At 44.3% G+C, this 15,814-nt stretch overlaps 1 protein-coding gene across 2 annotated transcripts in view; it reads left to right on the top strand.

The window, feature by feature from the left end:
- The first annotated feature begins 5,388 nt into the window (after positions 1-5,388).
- The window catches only part of SENP5 (SUMO specific peptidase 5), a 56,729-nt gene continuing 46,303 nt past the window's right edge, over positions 5,389-15,814 (top strand). For both annotated transcript variants that reach the window (XM_079766520.1, XM_079766519.1), the window contains exon 1: positions 5,389-5,589. The gene's annotated coding sequence lies outside the window, so the exon portion shown is untranslated. The remainder of the gene's footprint in view (positions 5,590-15,814) is intronic.

The following is a 15,814-nucleotide window of genomic DNA, read 5'->3' as shown; positions in this document are numbered from 1 at the left end:
CATTGTCCGCCAAGTAAATACTTTCCCTCTTTCTTTCATCTATGCATATCTTACTACTGATACACTCTATTGTGTGCCTACTCTGTCCTGTTTCAGTATGTCTTTTTTAATGACAAAGTACAGCTGATCCAAGGTATTATCTCAAGAAGTTGAGTACTTGAGTTCTTGCTGCACATTTCTTCATCAGTAAGCATTGCAAGAATTTCTTTTTTTTTTTTTTTTGCTTGGTTTTATCATATAGTCAGTTTGAACCTGGGGGTTTCTTCTAAATAAAAATAGGCTGTATAATTTAAAATTTTGCTGCCAGTGAGAGGACCAGTTATACTTTCAGTAACCATGCTATTTTAATAGGATGTACTAAAAATTGAAATTGTTACTATGAATTGGTTATTTTTTGTTTCTTTTGGAGGAGTGATAAAAGAGCCTACATCATAGGGTATTTTTTAGGGTCAAATGAATTAATTTCACATAAAATGTTTAGAATGGTGCCTAGCACATAGTAAAGCATTTGATAAATGTGATCTATCATTGCTTACCTTTATCGTTTACTATACCCATTGGACAGTCCTTTATGATAATACAGTAGCAGATGGAGAACCAAGAATGCTGCACAGAGCTATTTGCCCTTTTTTCCCACCTCTCATCTTTTTAAAAATGTATTCATAATTTATCTTAAGGAAGTATATTGCAAATACTATATTAAGAAGGCCCCAATACATTCTTGTTCAGTAACATGAATTTGCATATTTTATAGTATTATATATCATGCATAACTTGAAATGTGAGACACTGTGCATTATATATTTTTTATTTTTTTTAAAATATATTTTATTGATTTTTTACAGAGAGGAAGAGAGAGGGATAGAGAGTTAGAAACATCAATGAGAGAGAAACATCGATCAGCTGCCTCCTGCACACCCCCTACTGGGGATGTGCCCACAACTAAGGTACATGCCCCTGACCGGAATCGAACCTGGGACCCTTGAGTCCGCAGGCCGACGCTCTATCCACTGAGCCAAACCGGTTTCGGCTATATATTTTTTAAATATGGAACTCTTCACGAACCTGTGTATCATCCTTGTGCGGGAACCATGTAATCTTCTCTATATTGTTCCAACTTCAGTCTATGTGCTGCAGAAGTGAGCAACATTATAGTTTAATCATTTTCCTGAAGGGGATTTAAAAAGAAAAATATACTTGGGTATTGGTTTATATATTCAGGGGATGGCAAAAGGAGGTTTATTGTTATTATTTCATATCACTTATCTTTTAGGTGATGACGGCTGGTAATTTAACCAATGAAAGTGGGTACTTAAACAATACCCAAAGTGAGTACTTTGCCCACCCCTGTATATTAATAAGTTTGATGTAACCGGTACCCAAAAGAGACTGTAATCAAACGGGACTTATTTAACTCACACAAAAAGGAAGTCCAGTGTAGTCAATCTAGGCTTGTCATGAACTAAGTTTGTTTTTTCACTCTATCATTCTTAGCATATAGGCCTATCTTGATGCTTGTTACCACAAGATGCAAGATCGCTGCTCCACCTCCATCCTCATGTCCAGTTGCAGGCAGGAAGAAGAGAGGATGATTAAAAGGCAAAAAGGAAAGCAGGAGTAATGTTTACATTAAGAAAGTATGAGTTTTCCCAAAAACCCTCAACTTCGTTGGTCAGAACTGCCATTTGGTGCCTTCCCAGACAAAAATCAGACTTGTTAGTAAAGAAGGGGGAATGGGTGCATAGTCTATAACAGTGGTCACCATAGTTTGCATGTGAAAACTGCACAATCTCAATTTCTATAGCTCTTCCCGTCTTACTCCATTTGTGCTGTTATTACAGAACTAGAAGCCCGATGCACGAAGATTCGTGCTAGAATGGGCTTTCCTTTCCCTGGCTGCCGGCACCGCCTTTCCACTCCAGCCCAGCCCCTTTCTGCTCAGGCCCCGGAGCTGCCTCTTTCCACTCCAGGAGCCGCCTCTTTCCCTCTTTCCACTCTGGCCCCGCCTTCCCACGCTGCCCAGAGGCCCTGAGAGACTAGGGATGGGGCAGAACACCTGTGTTGTCGCCATGGCAACGACGCAAGCATCCTGCCCCGGTCACTCAGTGCCTGTGTATGCAAATTAACTGCCATCTTTGTTGGGTTAATTTGCATGTCCGTCCTGATTGGGTGGTGGCGTAGCAGAGGTACGGTCAACTTACATGTTTGTCTGTTCTTAGGTAAGATGCCATATACTGTGTGGCTTATAAACAACAGAAAGTGATTTTTTGCCGTGTTGAGACTAAGAAGGCCAAGATCAAGAAGCTGGCAAGATTTGGTGTCTGGTGAGGGCCTGCTTCCTGGCTGTAGGCTGCTGTGTTCTCACATGGTGGAAGGGCAAGGAGCTCTCTAAGGCACCCTCTTGACATAATCATCTCCCAAAGGCCCCCTCTCCATACTATCACATAGGGAGTAGGTCTCAATATAGGAATATTGGGGGAGATAAAAACATCTATGGTATCCCCTGATATTTCTACAGGGCTTTCACATCTGTTGTCTCCTTCGATACTGCATCACTGATGGACTAATGTGCTCCTTTTTAGAAGGGAGGAAAAAGGCCAGGGAGGTTAAGTAATTTGCTCAACATTACCCAGCTAGAAATTCAGCCTTTTTCATTACTCAGCTCTTCTGAGTTAACTGGAAACAACTTTCAGTTTTGTAGGCCTGTAGCTGATTTTGAAGGAATGTTTACATAGCTTATGAAAACAAATGCAATGTAAATATAGCTGCATTGTTGCACACTTAGTAATCCATCGGTGGGAAGAGCCTGCTATAAATACTTGATGGAGTGATTTAGCTTAACGGGGGAGGCAGCCACCTAGAGCAAGAAAAGAAACGACCCACTTCACCAGAGCAAATGACCTTTCATGGCTTCTAGCCCGGGTTCCCTCTAGAGGACACTGCTGCCACTAATAGTCTCAAAGATCCAGGTGAAGGTGAAAAGTGAAAAAGAAACCCAATTATTGCCACTACCTTGCTATATTTAGGTTTAAACCACCATTCTGGAAGAATTTAGATAAAACAATCTGTTTAGAAATATCTGACCCCTAGCTCTTGAGTCAGATTTGGTATCAGCAAAGCCACATTCTTATAGGGAGAAAAAAAGGTTAGGTATCTTCCCAACTTCCAAGTGCTCCAGAAGGCCCATCTCCCTGTAATCATTTTTATTCTATAAAATTTTCTTCAAGTACACAAGAATGCATTCTCATTTTATTAATTTCAGCAATTCAGATAAAAAGTATTCTCAACCCAAGTCCCTTTCCCAAAAGAAAACTTACCTTTTTCTATTACACCTAGATATTGATAGTTATGAAAACCAAGCAGTTCTTGAAAGGTGTATAAAAATAAGTGATAATTAAAAGCAAGCCACACTGTAGTCAGTTTTACTATTTTGATCTTCTTTATAGTCAATGCACACCCTTATTGCCTGCACCTGGGGCACAAGGCTCCTAGCACCCAACCCTTGGTATTCCATTGTATCTATCTCCACTCTATTTATAATCGAGTATGTCCAAAATTGAATTTATTTTCCACCATAAATCTGCTAATGTATTTCCTAGCTGTCAGGATGTTGCATTATGTTATTTGTCACTTTCCCCACAATTAGACGGAGGTCTTGCTAGAGAAAGAGTACTGGTATGTCTGCATTCCAAAACGGTTCAGCCCTGGCTGGTGTGACTCAGTTGATTGGAGCACCAACCATGCACCAATTTGATTCCAGATCTGGGCACATACCCAGGTTAGAGGTTTGATCCCTGCATGCGGGATGTAAACGATGGATGTTTCTTTCTCATATGGATGTTTCTCTCTCCCCTTCCCTTCCAATCTCTCTTAAATCAATACAAACATATCCCGGCATGAGGATTAAAAAATGTTCAATGAGCTCTCTTCCTCTGGGGAGCAGGCCAGCGCCTTTCCCATCCCGTTACCTTTGGCCCCTTCTTTTGCCTCTGTGCTTTGTTTCCTGAGCCCATTTCTTCTACAGCTCAATTCTACCGCTGCCTTTACAAATATTGATATATATCTATGTACAGATATATATCTATATGTAGATGTAGATATATAGATACTGATTTCAGAGAGAGAGAGAGATGATACATCAATGAGAATCACTGATTGACTGCCTCTTGCACTCCCCCTACAGGGGACCAAGCTTGTGCCCTGATGGGGAATCAACGGTGACCTGGTTCATAGGTCAACATTCAACCACTGAGCCACACCAACCGTGCGGCTACCTCTGACTTTCTAAATAAACTAGAGGCCCGGTGCATGAAAATTCATGCACTGGAGCAGGGGGTCCCTCAGCCCGGCCTGCCCCCTCTCACAGTCCAGGAGCCCTGAGGGGCAGGAGGCAACCCGGCAATCAGGGGAAGGCGACGCCCCTTCACACCTCTGCTGCTGCCACTGCCAGCAGTGCAAGCCTCGGCTGGCCCTGGTTGCCTGAGCCTCGGGCAGCCGGGCAGTTGCCATCTGAGGCTTGCCTGCACCTTGGGTGTCAGCTGGGCAGCTACCATCCAAGCCTTGCCTGTGCCTCAGGCCAGCCCTGGGCGGCTGGGGGGCTGAGGGGACTGGGGGACTCCGGAGGCAGGTTCACGGAGCGGCTGGGCCCGCCTGCCGCCCCGGCGGGGCTGAGGGGACGGTGCCACCATCTTGTGGCTGTGGGCACCACCATCTTTGAGGGCATGGCAGTCAATGAGCATATTCCCTCCTTATTGGCTGTGGGCGCCGCCATCTTTGTGACAGCGTGAGGATCCGTTAGCATATTCCCTCTTTATTAGATAGGATTTTCTCTAATGGGGGGGGGGGACGTTCAATGAATAGTGCTTCTACATATGAGGCTGATGTCACTTTCTCATCTGAAAGAGCAACAGATTGACTTAGCACAGACTTAGCACTTGTAGCTCAGTCACTATTTGGTTCGGGGGCTACTGCAGTGAATACATCCGGGCTCTGTCCTCCGGTGACATTGTTCTCAGTTGAGGAGAGGCCGTGCCATGGGAGAACCAGAGAAGAAAAGCCTGGGAGCAGGAATGTCTTGAGTTTAGCAAAAGGGATTAGTGGAGGGAGGGACCACAGAGTAGTGGCGGTCGGCCCTCGCCCTTTTAAGGTAAAATCTCAGAGGGGGCTGAACAGACGTCTCAACCCGGCTTTGTAGAGCCCCTGCAATTTCCAAATCTCAGTTTCTACAAGTCCTCCCGCTCTCGGAAGGGGGCGCCGCGCTGCCGCCGAGCGTCCCGGGGTAGGGGCGCGCACGCCGCCGGAAGCGGAGGGAGGCGGAGCCACGCCCCCCGCGCCGACGTCACCGCCCCCACCGCACGCTGCGCAGGCGGCGCTGAGGCGAGGCGGAAGGGCAAGGAAGGAGGTGACGATGAAAGTGAGCGCCGGCACCAGCAGCGGTTCCGAGGGAAGCTCAGCGGCCGTGGGCGCTGGGAACAGGCCGGACACCTCGCTGACGGGCTGACCCCGGAGCTGACGAGGGCGGGGCCGCAGAGCGAGCTGCCGCAGTGTCTGCGCCCGCGGCGGGCCCGGTGAGGACTGCGAGGGACGGAGGTAAGCGGGAGCCGGGGTGTCAGTGCGGCCGAATGACAGCCCCCTGGCCGTTCCCGCGCCAGTGCGCGCCAGCTCAGCACCCCGGCCTGGAGGCCTCAGCGCTGCCCTCCTCCCACGTCCGCCACGGAGGCAGCGGATCTCCTGGGGCCGCTGCTGTACCTTTCTCGGGGCGGGGGGGCGGGGGGGGAGCTCGTCCCCAGGGACCGCTGTCCTCTGTTTCTCTCCAGTTCGAGCTGTTGGACGCAGAAGCAGAAAAAGCTAGCGCCCCCGGCAGCCCCTCATGAGGGTAGGGAAAGCGTTGAGGGAAAGAATTGCTGTTAGAGGACCTCCAGCCCCTGCCGTCTTGAAAGTCAAGGGTTTTTATTTATTCGGACAGGTCTTCTTTCCTGCCTTTGCGTCCGTCCCCGCACCCCCCTCCGCACCCCCCCCCCCCCCCCCCCACACACACACACACATTCCTGGGACCCTGTTGTAGTGAACGTGCTTGGCACCATTGAATACTAGGGCGGTGGGAACGGGGTTTTCTAGTCCGCCTTTGCTGGGCAATAGCCACCCCAGTGCCGCTGCACGGCCACGCTGTGGGGAGTGGAGGGATGCGGAAGAGGATGTGAGAGGCGTTTTCGATTTGGAGTCAGAAGAGCTGGGTGGAAATCCTAGCCTGCCGTTTGGTGGTGGTTTTAATCTCGTGCTAGACACTTAGGCCTTTTTGACTACATGGGAAGTGGAGCTTTCTTATGCCTGTATAAATTCGTAGTGAGAATTAAACGAAATGAAGAAAGGAGAGCGTTAAATTCATAATGAAATGTTTGGGGAATCTGGTTAAACTCGGTTTAAGAATATCCGGGACATAAAGGTAGGTTCCTAATTATGCCTTTTATCCGGAAGAACTAAGCTTAGGATGAAGAGGGGTGCCAGAGGAGATACTAGGATCTTGTATCGGTAGAAACTGCTTTGGGTTGGCCAGCATTAGGAAGAAGTCAAGAGCCCCCTAGTCACCCAGATGCCTCATGCTTATTCATGAAACATTATTAGTATATGAAGAATGACCCAAACCACTTTTGCCCCTTACTCACTGCCCACTGGGCTCTTTCTAGGAGGAAACTGGAAGGGGTTTCATTTCGGAGGAATTCTTTGCACGTATTTCAGAGGATCCCTCACTCTGCCCCCTAAAACATTTCATGTTAATTGAAAATGTTGCAGATAATAAATACAGGAATTTGAATCCTTTGAGTGCCTGGGCATTACAGTTCTAAGTCAGTCTGGGGAGATGCCCTTGCCTGTATTGGAGAGAAGAACATTCACTACTGTGAAATTTAATAGACCCTAAGTTAGAGAAGCATTTGGGAGGCGGGATGGGAGATCCAGTCAGTGACTTGAGTGAGTAGTCCCTGTTCTTACAATTGCTTGCTCAGACAAATTAAGAACGCTTTCTTTTCCTGGTGGGATGTGATGATGGCTGCTGTGCAGTATGTAACCAAGTGCTGTCTTCAGTGCTTTTGACAGAATTGTCAATTTGGAACTTTAAGACATGGATAGGAAGTGGACATTGAGGGTCATCAATCCAGTGGTTCCAAAACCTGGCTGGACATCAGAGACAGTCGGGAATTAAAACCAAACCCCAGATGCCTGGACATTGCTACTTCAGTGGATCTGAAGAGGAACCTGGGCATTCGTAGTTTTTAAAAAGCTTCTCAGGTGACTCAGGGTTTGAAAACACAGATGTAGATCAGGTTTCACACTTTAGTTTATAAACAGACTCAAAGATGAGTGTCATGCCCAAATAATTTGTTGCCTTCTTAATATTTTTCTCTTTCTCTTCCTTTGCTTAACAAATGATCTCACTTGAATCAATAGTACTATTTCAGGTTTTGTAGTGCCTTGAGCCCAGAACTTAAAAACAAGTTATTTAAGTCAGTATGTGTAATTTAGTTTTTATAGCTTTCTGTGCAGTTAGATTCCTTAATAGTCTTTGATGAAAGTAAATTTTACAGTAAAATTTCTTACTAAATGTTTAGGTTTGTTTGTTGGAAGAATAATTTGAATCAAATTTTTAATAGGTTTTTGTGCCAGCCTTCATAAACCATGAGAAAATTCCAATTTATGAATATTTTGCTGTTGTATTGGCTTATCGATGGTAAACCCAATGCACTATATGCAGACTCCCTCCCTCCCCCCATTCTGGTATGCATGACCACTTAACTTTATGTCACTAGCCAGCTTCCTAAGAGGAACTCAGTTTGAGAATTGAGCTCTATATTGCCTTGTAAACACCTGATTTAACTAAAGGCTTTCACTATTTGCTTTAAGCTTGTCCTTGAATTTTTAGTCACTTTCTTTTCTTGGTTAAATTGTACTGTGCTACTGATTTTAAAATTTTGATAGATGTCAGGAAAGCATTAGCTGATGAGGTGGTAACAGTGCCTCAATTTTTCTTATCCATTATAGTGAAAAGCTTATGACTTTTTTGGGGGGTAGGGGGATGGTTAATATTTAAAGAATTATTAAGGTAATAGGCCATCAGGAAAATATATTCACCCTCAAATTATTCTTTGATAGCCTTCTCATTACTCCAGTAATTCCTATTCTTTGTTAGTAGTAAAGTCAGAAATGAACATTATGTCACAAATCCTCTAAAGCAGAGGTGGGGAACATCGGGCCTGCAGGCCGAATACGACCCACAAAATCATTTGGTCTGGCCCTGTGAAGGCATTAGCGGTGAGTTAGTTAAATGTTTGACCAAAGATAGTACAGTAATTTTTTAAGTTGATAATTTTTTATGTCCCTCAAATGATGTTATAAATATCCAAATAGCCCTTGGCAGAAAAACGGTTCCCCACCCCTGCTCTAAAGGAAGATGCTGAATTATTTTCTTTCTAAAAATGACCCAGTTTTTAGCATATTAACTTCCTACAGCCAGATGACAAAGGGCATTCTAAATTCGCTGATTAAAAAAGCCATGTTAGCCCAGTCAGTGTGGCTCAGTGGTTGAGCATCAAACCAAGCGGTCACTGGTTTGATTCCCAGTCAGGGCACATGCCTGGGTTTCGGGCTTGATCCCCAGTTGGGGGCATTCAGGAAGCAGCCGATCGATGATGTTTCTCTCTCATCCATGTTTCTATCTTCTATCCCCCTCCCTTCTCTCTAAAAATTAATAAAAACATATTTTTTTAAAAGCCGTGTTAGCAGGTAGTCTATGAATTCATAACCTAGAGAAACATATGGTATGTGACTCATGAAAAACCAAGCTGCTGAGTCTCTAAATTTTTTATTTTTGTGAGTTTGAAATATTTTAATTTTGAAGTTTTAAAAATTGTTGAATTTCAGATTCTGATAGAGTTAACTTTTTAAGTAGAGGTATTTATAAATGATAAATATGAACCCAGGGTCACAATTTTAATCTAAACTGATATTAAAGTGGGGAAGGAGTGAGTGGAGTTGGAAGAGGGCAGAGGGGATAAATGGTGAAGGGAAAAATTTTTTTTTAAAGAGAATTTAAAAGACCTTATATTAAAGAGTTAACATAGAAACAAAGGCAGGGTTAATATAACAACTTGAAGTTTCAGTGAGAAGTGGAGTTTAGAAGTCCACTTTTCACTGGTCCTTGAATTAATCTTCTGTGTCTGTAAGGACTTGAGACTGAAATTGGATACTTAACCTTTTGCACTCAGATGTCGAGTGTGACTCGACACGGTTAGCATTAGAATAAAGGAATCAAGAAAAAAGCAAGCGAGTGCAAAGGGTTAATCCACTTTGTAATCTGGTGGCTGAATGTGAAGAAAGTATCATCTGTAAGTACCATAAATGTACAAGTCTCCAATTCTCAGGCTTGATCTTTTTTATGATTTATTCATACCCTCTGATGCCAATCCTAACTAATAAAGAGGTAATATGCAAATTGACCATCACTCCAACACACAAGATGGCCGCCCCCATGTGGTCAAAGATGGCTGTCCTCATGTGGACACAAGATGGCCAGCAGGGGAGGGCAGTTGTGGGCAATCAGTCCAGCAGGGGAGGGCAGTTGGGAGGGACCAGGCCTGCAGGGGAGGGCAGTTGGGGGCAACCAGGCCAGCAGGGGAGGGCAGTTGGGTGGGACCAGGCCTGCAGGGGAGGGCAGTTGGGGGCAACCAGACCTGCAGGGGAGGGCAGTTGGGGGGGGGACCAGGACTGCAAGGGAGGGCAGTTGGGGGGGACCAAGCCAGCAGGAAAGGGCAGTTGGGGGTGACCAGGCCTGCAGGGGAGGACAGTAAGGGGGAGACCAAGCCTGCAGGGGAAGGCAGTTGGGGGCAACCAGACCGGCAGGGGAGGGCATTTGCGGGGGGAGGACCAGGCCTGCAGGGGAGGGCAGTTGGGGGTGACCAGGCCAGCAGGGGAGGGCAGTTGGGGGAACCAGGCCTGCAGAGGAGGGCATTTGGGGGGGGACCAGGCCTGCAGGGGAGGACAGTTGCGGGGGGACCAGGCCTGCAGGGGAGGGCAGTTGGGGGCAACCATACCGGCAGGGGAGGGCAGTTGGGGGGGGACAAGGCCTGCAGGAGAGGGCGGTTGGGGGAACCAGGCCTGCAGAGGAGGGCAGTTGGGGGGGACCAGGCCTGCAAGGGAAGGCAGTTGGGGGCGACCAGGCCAGAAGGGAACGGCAGTTAGGGGTGACCAGGCCTGCAGGGGAGGGCAGTTGGGGGCAACAAGGCTGGCAAGGGAGGGCAGTTAGGGGTGACTGGGCCAGCAGGGGAGGACAGTTGGGGGCAACCAGGCTTGCAGGGGAGGGCAGTTAGGGGCAATCAGGCTGGCAGGGGAGCAGTTAGGTGTCAATCGGGCTGGCAGGGGGGTGGTTAGGGGGTGATCAGGCTGGCAGGCAGGCAAGCGGTTGGGATCCAGCAGTGTTGGATTGCGAGAGGGATGTCCGACTGCCTGTTTAGGCCCGATGTCACTGGGATTGTGCCTAAACAGGCAGTCGGACATCCCTTGAGGGGTCCCAGATTGGAGAGGGTGCAGGCTGGGCTGTGGGACACTCCTTCCCCACCCCCGTGCATGAATTTCATGCACCGGGCCTCTAGTTGGAAATATTTGTTTTGTTTTTAATCTTGTTTCCTACTGCAAACCATTTATTCTGTCTCATTTTTCTGAGGTGGGTAATCCCACTCCTGTTTATTTACAACACAACAACTATTCTCATTACTGTCTTTTTACCTCTAAAAGAAAATAATTTTTCATAGTAATGCTTCAGTTAACCTGTCCAGTAGCTGCCCTTAAAATTTCTACCCAGCCCTAGCTGGTTTGGCTCAGTGGATAAGAGCGTCAGACTCCGGACTGAAGGGTCCCAGGTTTGATTCTGGCCAAGGGCACATGCCTAGGTTTCGGGCTCCATCCCCAGTAGGGGGCGTGCAGGAGGCAGCCTATCAATGATTCTCTCTCATCATTGATGTTTCTATCTCTCTATCCCTCTCCTTTCCTCTCTAAAAATCAATAAAAATATATTTTTTAAAAAAAGTTTAAAAAAAATTTCTACCCAAATATTGGGCCCCTTAAAGATTATTCAGAATTTGGGCTGTGTTAGGGTCAGTGAGTACCTAATAAGAGTTGAAAGCTCACTTCTGTTTTCCTTGTGTGTGTGTGTGTGTGTTATCTTTCAAGGAATGTTGTTATTTGGTGAACATGAACACATAAAACATGGCTGAGAATACAGGTGCAGAAATGTAAAGGGACCTCATGGGGAGTTGCTATTAATTTTAATTACATGTGCTCTGAGTGCACGCTTGGGATTTGTCAGTCTTAGGGTGCAGTTGCTAGAGTCTTTATTAGAGAACCTTCAGTAGCAGTATTGTTGTCTTATTTCTTGAGCTGGTTAGGTTTCCCAAAGAAGAATCTTCAAATCTCCGGCTTAGACCTTATAAACTGGGCTCCCAGCAGTCTGGTAGCTACATTGGGGATAAGGGCAGAAGCCTTAGCATTCAGTATGTAAGCCCTCACTTAGGTTCATTTAAACTCAACTATTTTTAATATGATACCCTCATTCTCAACTGTACTAGATGTTTTCCAGTCCAGGAATCTTTTGTTTTACCCTCTAGAGCTGCATTGTCTAATAGCCGCAAGCCACATGTAGCAACTTAAATAATTGAAATTAAATAAAATTAAAGATTTAGTTCCTCGGTGGCACTGGACACATTTTCAGTGGTTAATAACCATGTGTTCAGAGGCTACCATATTAGACAAGGCAGATGTAGGATAGTTTTGTCAGTGCAAAATTTTATTGCACAGTGCTGTTCTAGCCTAGAAAATAATGCTCCAAGCTTCTGCAAAGATGGTGAAGGGGCAGTAGGCTGGTTTTGAGGAAAGAAGGAGGGTATCTAAGTGATTTGACCAATCCTCTTGTTTTTAACACCATATTTACCAACCCCCTCTTATAGAACATGCTGCTGCCAATTCCTGACCTGGTTTGAGGTATTGTTGTATATAAATTGGATTGTTTTCCTCATTGCAAGCTTGATATTTAACTGTCTTAGATCTTTAAATCAATAGTCCAACTTCCAAAAGGTTCTGTTGTCCTCTCTTCCATTTTGTGTGCATATCTTTAAATAAACACAAATAAATAACAAAACAAGCCCTTAAGATCTGTGCATTTCACTATATGTAAATTATATCTTTTAAAAAGTAGTTTAATACATTTTTTAAAAATTTCATTGATTTTAGAGAGACAGAAGAAGGGAGCGAGAGAGAGAAACATCAATTTGTTGTTCACTTTATTTATGCATTCATTAGTTGCTTCTATGTACCCTGACAGGAAATCGGATCCACAACCTTGATGTATCGGATGACACTTTAACCAACTGAGCTACCCAGCCACGGCTAAGAAATTCTTTATTCTCATATTAATGGGGTTTTAGAAGGAAGTGAAAGTAAAATATATCTGTCTGTTAAGTCTGCCATCTTTATCCATAATAAAGTACTTCATCAACATTTAAACATGTACACCTCTCTCCTTTAAAAAGAATATAGCTTGATTTAATTTGAAACTGAACTATCCTGCACTGGTAGTTTGTGAGGTGCTTGACAGATAAAGAATATCAGTTTTCCCCTTTAATTTGGAATCCTATATAATAAAAGCCCAGCGACCATAATGGCATAAGGACCAGAACGACTGCTTGACCAGTCGCTATGAGGTGCATTGACCACCTATCGGTCCCTTCCCCGCCTCCCCCGCCCCCCGGCCTGCAGGAACCGGGGTGGGTGGCGGCGGGGCGGGACTGGGGACTGGTGAGCAGGCAGAACAGCCAACCTCTTGGTCCCTCCCCCCAGCCCGCAGGCCCCAATAGCAGGATGGTGAACAGGGAACCTCGGGGAACCGGGGTGGGTGGCGGCGGGGCGGGACTGGGAACTGGTGAGCAGGCGGAAGATGGCCCTGATCACAGGCTAGGCCTAGGGACCCTACCCGCACATGATTTCATGCGCTGGGCCTCTAGTATCTTATAACATTCCCGTAAGTTGACTGCAGAATCTCAGGGTGCCTTGGCACACAGTTTAAGAACTGTGGATGTAAACTATAATGGTTTGGTGTATATTCTTTTAGACATTTGTCCCCTGTAAATATTCAAATATACTTACATTTTTTTCTTTCATCACAGTAGGCTCATAACAACTTGGGGTTTGGTTTATTTTCATTCAACAATATGTTGTAAAGATATTGGAATGATAATACACATTTAATTCCACTTCAGCCTGAGAAGTCCATTAAAACGGGAGAGAAGTATGTGGGTTTTTTAGAACCCAAATGACAAAGAATAGGAGCAGTGAGAATAACAAAATTCTGGAAGCTGGAAAGCAGAATAGCAGAATGGATTAGCAGACTTGAGAAAGCCAACATGTAGTCATTTTTGTTTCAGAGCCTTTAAAAATTTCCAAGATTAGTGGTGTCATGTACTGTAAAGGTGAAGGTGGGGCAAAAAATATAATCAATTGTGTGACAGTCTGTTTAAGAAAAATACTTTCAGATAGATATGACCTTTTTGTCCCATACATGGTAACTAGAGATTTAGTATCTGGATGGAGAGGGTAAAACAATCTTTGGATTTGGTGGATGCACAGCTGAGGGTGGGGTATAGGCAGAAACATCTAGCCTTCTTTCCCGACTTAGTTTGCAGGGTCCTGCCCCTTTCCACCATTACCCATTCACCAAAGGCAGCCCTTTTCAAGTCTGTAAGATATTTTTTGCTATAAACAGCAGATCTCTGAATTACCTTTTTTTTTAATTACCTATTTATAATGTTACTTTTGATTTCCTCTGTTTAGGCTTTATATATTGACTATGGAAAATAAATGAAGATTTAGTTCTCTTCTTCTCCTCACTTCTATATATACATGTACACTTCTTATTTATTCTCTCACCCATCCTCCCAGTATAGTGATATCATAATTTTGGCTAGAATCCAGTTTCTGTCATTTTGGATGAGACAGTTCTTCATTATCTTGTCCATTACATGTTATTAGCATTCCTGGACTCCGGGCATTAAATATCAATAACAACCTGATTTACCCACAACCATGAATTTCCCACATATTTCCAAATGTTGGATCGGTGTGTGGGATAGGGTATCTGGTTGAGAACCATTGGGTTAGATCAGTGTTTACATTATTACAATTACGTAAATGGTAGTCACAGCTAAGCTGCGTAGTTTACTATGATGTGCAATTACTATTTTTCCTTTCTTATACAAGTTTTTGTTGTCCCTGAAATTAATAATTGTCTTTTTTTGTTTGGTGTTATCTGTACTTATTACTAATTTATCTTTACGCTCTCTTCTAGTAGTCTATCTATATCTCTATTTTTGCATTCAGACACTTTAGAAATTCTATCAGTTTTACATTTTTAAAGTCATCTCTTCCAAAGCCTTCTGTTCCCTTCCTTCTAGATTGGTGGCTCTCTAGGTCTAAGGCACAGTTGTCACTCTGTGATCTTTACCATTTTCTTTAGTATTCCTCTTGCCTGTCTCTTGTTTCAGATCTCATTTCCTGGTTCTTAGTTTTCTTTTTTGACTCACTCCCTCATTTTGTCAGAGTTATTCCTCTTGTGACTCCCTGAGAAAAAGGATGCATGGATATTTTGAAAACATATCTCTGAAAACCTTTTATCTATCCAAAATTTTGGTCAGTTATTTGACTGTATAAAATTCTATGGTCAAAATAATTTTCCCTCTGAACTTTGAAAACATTACTACATTTTCTTCTAATTTTCAATCTTGCTATTAAGTCCATTGCCATTCTTTTTTTAAAAAAAATATATTTTATTGATTTTCACAGAGAGGAAGGGAGAGGGAAGAGAGTTAGAAACATCTATGAGAGAGAAACATCGATCAGCTGCCTCCTGCACACCCCTCACCGGGGATGTGCCTGCAACCAAGGTACACGCCCTTGACCGGAATCGAACCTGGGACCCTTCAGTCTGCAGGTCGATGCTCTATCCACTGAGCCAAACCAGTTAGGGCCCATTGCCATTATTATTCCTGATTTTTAAAATATATATTTATGTGTTGTATATTTATATTTTATATATTTAGTATATGATATATGTGTATATATATATATATCTGTGTGTGTGTGTGTACATATATGTATACACACACACACACACACACACACACACACTAGCGGTCCGGTGCATGAAATTTGTGCATGGGTAGGGTCCCTAGGCCTGGCCGGCAATGAGGGCCGATTTGCAGGGTGATTGGGGGGCCCCCCGCTGGCACCTGCCTTGGCTGGCCTGGGGCCTGCGGGCTGGGGGCAGCTCCTGCATTGAATGTCTGTCCCCTGGTGGTCAGTGCGCGTCATAGCAACCTGTTGTTCCACCGTTCAGTTGACTTGCATATTAGGCTTTTATTATATAGGATTTTTATTTACCTCACCCCCTCCCCAAACTTATAGAGGGTTGTTTTTGACCCCAGTGTTCTGGGATTGGTCTGTTTTCATTCATTGATGGGTTCTTTCCATGTAAAAAATCAAGCCCTTTAATTCTGAGAATTTTATTGAGTTATGTATTTGACACCTCCCTTCTCCTGTACTTTCTTAGTTTACTTTCTGAAACTTTTATGTGGATATTTAATCTCCTGGCCTGATCCTTTCATTTTCTTATCTTCCTCCATTATTTTCAGTCATTTTGTGCTACTTTCTGGGAGAGTTCTTCAAAAATTTAAATGTTTAAGGGGAAAAAATGTAACTTTTTACTTTGAAATAACTTAAA

This window comes from Cnephaeus nilssonii (genome assembly GCF_951640355.1).
Source record: "Cnephaeus nilssonii genome assembly, chromosome: 3".
In the NCBI taxonomy this organism is placed as follows: Eukaryota; Metazoa; Chordata; class Mammalia; order Chiroptera; family Vespertilionidae; genus Cnephaeus; species Cnephaeus nilssonii.
This window is presented reverse-complemented; position numbering and strand designations above follow the sequence as displayed.